Here is a 6,000-nt window from a genome sequence, read left to right on the forward strand (position 1 = left end):
ATACTGATTGCCAATGAGAATTTTGTGCAATAAAAATGGCAGCCTAAAATTCCTCACCCTAGAATGTTTGATTTCTAGACTGAAACTGCGTTTTGAAGTCTATTTGGATCGAAGACTATTTGCTTGGGTCACAAGACTAATCACTATAATAAAGTCTATAACGTTTAGGATGGTGCTTCTTTTCTTCTTAGTATATTGCATGAATTAGGTGCACATAATACTTACTTTAAAGGACCTTGGCTTTGATGCATAAGCACTAGGAAATTTTCATGGACGATAAGGCGAATAACTTCAAAAGAAACAACATGTGATGGTGTTTACCTACACCCCAGGATAAAAAATCATAGACTTAAGTGATAACATGCTTATATATCAAATGAATTTAATAAGTCATAATATTTTGTATATGTATCCTCATTATCCATGAATAATCATAGTGATTCTTAATGCATAGAATTTTAAGATAATTTAATGAATCAAAGTGAAACCCAAAACTTTGGGTGTCACTTTAAATTTATAGAATTTTACGATGTCCAGATTTCTGAAGGCTTTTATGATTTTATAGAATAAATAATAAATTTTAATAACAAATTTTATAGAATTTATTATAGAATTTCTGAAGGCTTTTATGATTTTTCTATTTTTTAAAGAAATTTTATAGAATTTTACGATGTCCAGGTTTCAAATAATAGATTTATTTTTAGTCAAAGATATATTTAAAACTCTATAATATGTGTGTTTCCGCAATACCAGATTTATCTTACAATGTGTATTGGTCACAGAGTGGGCTTAGCCATCTTGGTGGGGTGATAAAATGAGTCACAGGCATTTAGATTAGGTTGTCGGGCCAACATAGCAGGATTTATGTGTATTGAAACTGGTCAATAAGATTGACAGATCACAAACCTACACAAAATTGTCCAGGTTGGTTCATCATGGGTTTAGTCAACTCGGATTTATGTGACAAGGGTGATGACTGATACCATCCAAATATTAAGTTAAAATAAAAAATACATTTCTCTACATATATAATTCTAAATATGTATGTTATTACGTCTAAAATAGTTAAATCTATTTTTTAGTGGTATTCTTATTTTTTAATATTTATTGATATTTTTAAGGATTTTCATTCCATATTCTTAAAAAGAAAAAGCGGGGGTAAGGGATCTCTTTTCTTCAACAGAAAAAAACATGGCGCAGATTTGACTTGGCACAACCTAATGATACATCTAATACCAATGATCTTTGCGTAGAATGCGTTGCTAGATTTCTGCTATAAAATTCTTCATTCGCATATTGTGAATTGACTTCGTAACCTGAGGGGCAAGTTTACACGTCAGCCATTCAAGGAAGAAGGGATGAATTTGTGGTAGGGACACTCTCTCCACAGAGAGCAGACTCACTCCACTCGTCATAGGATATTATTTTTAGAGTCAGAATATTTTTGTGATATTATATTCAGGGATATATCATTTTTCTAAGTTAATTTATAAAAAAATAGATCAGGTTGTGAAGGTTATTCAAATTTACATCTGATGACATATATTTTATTTAATAGAATTTAAGTTATGCTTTTTCCAGTATTATTTCTTGCCCTGCCACGCCTTATGTGGAGTCATTGCAAATATATTGACCAATCATAGATTTTGGTATAGATTAGCGTACACAGTCATTTAAATTTTTTTTCATCACCACAAATCACAATGCCATAATGGCCAATCATTTCCTGTCACATATTTTTTAAGCACAGGGGCGATGTGGACGAACAGAAAAGAGAAGGAAGTATTAAAATTGAATGTTATGCATGACTCAAAGCTTGAAACTCAAGAAGGCAATGCCTCATATGGATTCATTCCATTCGCAAAAAATGAAATATCAAATTGACGTGGCACCACAATCCACATAGCTACATCATGATTGTATTTTCGAAATGATTGCACACACATTTTTATATCGATGATGACATGTGTATGTGTGTCATGAATTAAAAGGGGGAATACATTAACATTGCACAAGGCAATGTGTCACCACATCGCCCATATGATAAATATTGTCTTAATACTATTTGGCACTTACTTCATGCAAGAGAGGTGTAATGCTCGGAGACATTAGTCACGGATGATGAGGAAAATATCAGCCAATGATTATAAGAATTTTAAGGATGAAAAACCATTAAAGGATAAATCTGAAGTTAGGATCATCATTAATGTGAAGCACATAGGTGACAATGATTAAATATTCACTTCATCCATGCCCTAGGCTCCATAGTTTGAGTTTAAGTTTTAAATATCCTTCAAGCTTATTGTTTTTGTGCTAGATTACCTAGGAGCAACACAGAGGTGGAGAAGCTTACATGTAACGGCACATTGTGGTTGTCCCAGCAGAATGTAAAACTACTTGCCTTAGATTGTTCCATATTGTCATCATAACAACATATCTTTTTTGTCACATCACACTCCACTTTCGTCATCACCCTGTAGGCCCTCATTGTTACTTTGTCTCATCATAGAACGTAGCTAAACTTTCATAACATTCACATCCACTCATACATTAACATTTACCAGTACCTCTCCATCCACCTTCTCATCCCATCCATCTTACATTAACATTCACATCCACTATCTTTTCACTTCATCCTCCATCTCGCTTTTTCATTATCTCCCTTAAATCACTCTCTACTATATTCTATCATTCATAAAAATATATTAATATTATGAATTATATTCATATCTCTCCATTTCAATGGTCCCCTTATCATGCGTTCTATACATATGTTTTCCCTTCTCGTTAATCACCATTAAAATAGTTACAAATTCATAATCACCACCCTATTATCTTTTAACTCGTCACTAAATAGATATATTCAAGTGAGTAAAGATATCTTTAACTTTTATTGATTATACTCAAAATCTAATACCGTCATAAATTAAAACCCAAAATTTGAGTTTATCAATCTCTTTGCACGAGCTCTCAGGATTTTTCATAAATCTGAGCCCCTCAATTGTAATCAGATCAAAAATATTTATTTGCATAAATTTTCATTCTCATGGTGATATAATTCTCATGGGCCTTGTCAAAAGCATATACAATTCTTGGGAAGGTTTTTTCTCTTTAATTGAAAGCTTATATCCTATCATCTAAATGTGATTGCTGCTATGGTGAGGAAGAAAATTAAGCTTCAACCAAAGGATACACTAATGGGGGATATTAGTTAGAAGTGGATATGCCACATTGATTCATCAATTTTTTCAGTGGTATCTAGGCTAGTTTTTTATTTCTAACCACCATAATTGTGTTCATAATTTAGATTGTAAATCAATTAGATTAATTTATGGTCATTTTAGTGTCCAATGTATGACCCAAGAGGGGGGAGCTGAATTAGGGAATGAGATAAAGAAATGATGAATTAGGTTCTTAAAATTTCAATTCACTCTAATCTAGTTCAGTGTGTAAATTATGGCCTACCTAACTATGGAATGCGCTAGAGGATAGGGTAGACTCAATTGTTTATGAGTTTTGCGGGTATCGAGCTCCTGGTGATGATGAGCCTTAATCAAAATTATATGAATGCCCCCAAGTGATGAGAAAAACACTCTTACTATTTTTAATTAGGAACAAAATCCAAGGATCCCATTTTTATGGGATGGGTGGCCTTTTTGTTTATTTGACATGGTGGATAGATAGAGGGGAGAATGATGAAACTACCCTACACATTTCTTCTTGAATTCCCTTTACTTTGTCATATATATTCAATTGACTTTAGATTAATGTAGGCCCTTAATTTTTATCTATTCCCTTTACCAGTGTGACGAAGAATAAATGGATATCCCAAAAACTGCCCTCCAGAAATGCACTGTCATGTGCCTTGTTTCGGCCAAAAACGGTCAATCATTATCATGATTTTCTATGCTTGAAATGATGCAGCCCATTTGAAAAGGCTACAAGTACCAGAAAATAAATATGTACACTATTACAATGACTTTTTTAATTCTTTAATGACATAAATTCCATAAACAGTATTAGAAAATCCATTAAAATAATAATGTTACTTTTAAGATATTTAAAAACCTAATAATATTTAAATATGCTTAAAAAATATAATTTCTGGCTAAATTTTTTTACTTTATTTATGAAATACTAAGTGAATTACCGTAAGATCAAAATATGGAAACTTATATGTTTAACACATGTATTATTAGTATTCATATTCTACGGACACTCGAAACAAACATCAAAATAACCACAAATAGGAGCACTATTTGATCCTACTTTTATGATAAGTATAGTTGATCATTCAACCATTATTTTAGGACCATTATAGATGAATAGTGGGATGCTCTTTAGGGAAAGATTTCATTGAATTGATCTATATGAATCATTGAATTGTAATATACCAAAACTTCAATTATATTGATTCATGTCATATCATGTTAGTGGTCCTACGACCCAAGACACGAAATACCTCTTGTGCATGAATGACTATATTTTGACTATGTACTAGGAGTTCCTAAATATGGGAATACAATAAGTCTTGGCTCACCTATAGAAGGAAGTTAATGAAGGTGGTTGAAAGGTCAAGATGGGATCCTCCATCATCAGTGTTAGAGGAAACTTACTTGAAGAATAAAATGCTTAAAATTTCGTGGACAAGGTAATGGAGATATTGGATAAAGGTTTTCTAATTATCAAAATTATACATCAGTGCTAATAAACATAACCTAAGTCATTTGGGAGTCTTCCGCAACTAAAAGAATATACATTTAAAATAATTTATGATGGTAAAGATTCTGTAGGAGAGTACATTTTAACACTTTATATCTTCTAAAGGGCGAGGTGTACCTTGGCACCCCAAGGGATGGAAATTGAACCTATCAATTGAGTTAAATATATCATTGAGTAATGGATATATACATGCCAATATAGTTAATTAATAAGTTTGGCCAATGAGTATTATTAGCCCATTAAAGTTATTATGTCGACTGATACATGGGCCTAGAGAGCCACACACATAAGATCTATGGGACATTGGTAGATATATTTAAATTATAAGGGTTTTTTATGAAAATGACTAAATTAAGAATAAATATAGGGCACCATTTTTAGGTGCCCATGACATACCACCTTAGATGCACCCTCCTTCTCTACTTCTCATAACTACCCTTATAACTTAAATGAGAATTGAAGAAGTTCAAGACAAGATCCATCATTCTAGAAATTGAGTGGATACTCCTAGAATCTAGATGTATGAATGGCTTGAGGTACTCTTCCTAGGAACAGAGAAATAAGCCTAAAATTAGATGTGTTTTGACGTGAAATAATTGTGTCATAGGATTCTAAGATCATACAATATTATTGAATTTTACATTTTTTAAAAATATAGATATCATAGGGCGAGAAAGGGGTCAATTCACATGAAGGAAACTCTCTATACAAATCTGAATTTATATCTGATTAAAACTATTGAAGAAAATATTCAAAGATATAACAAACATTATTTTTATGGACTTTTGGAAGATCATAATAATTTTATTGCTTTTAGTTTTTGTTCATTAAATTTCTGACCTGAATTTTATGTCCAAACTTCAGATAAAAGTGAAACTAAATTTCAGAATGGAACAATTCTAGATTGAATTTTTAATGGTATCTATTCAAAATTCTAAATAGGAAAAGCAGAAATTTGCATTAAAGGTGAAGATGAATGAATATGTTTAAAAACATTTGGAAAGAGATATGACATATATTAAATTTAATTATAGAACAATCAATTTCACAATCTGGAGAGATAAATTAGGAAGACCATAAAGAGATGAAATAGTAAAATTTGGGGGGAAATTAGTTTTTCTTAATGGAGTTTGAAATGGATCTAGGAATCTAGGATAGTAAATGAGATGAGAAATTGAATATTATATTTTTAGTGTTTTTGCCTTGATCTTAAATTAAAGGTGAAGCTCTTCACCGTTAATATACCTTCGAGAGTATGTACATTTAGCCCATGCCTTG

The sequence above is a fragment of the Wolffia australiana genome, chromosome 8 (assembly GCF_029677425.1).
Source record: "Wolffia australiana isolate 7733 chromosome 8, ASM2967742v1".
Taxonomy (NCBI): domain Eukaryota; kingdom Viridiplantae; phylum Streptophyta; class Magnoliopsida; order Alismatales; family Araceae; genus Wolffia; species Wolffia australiana.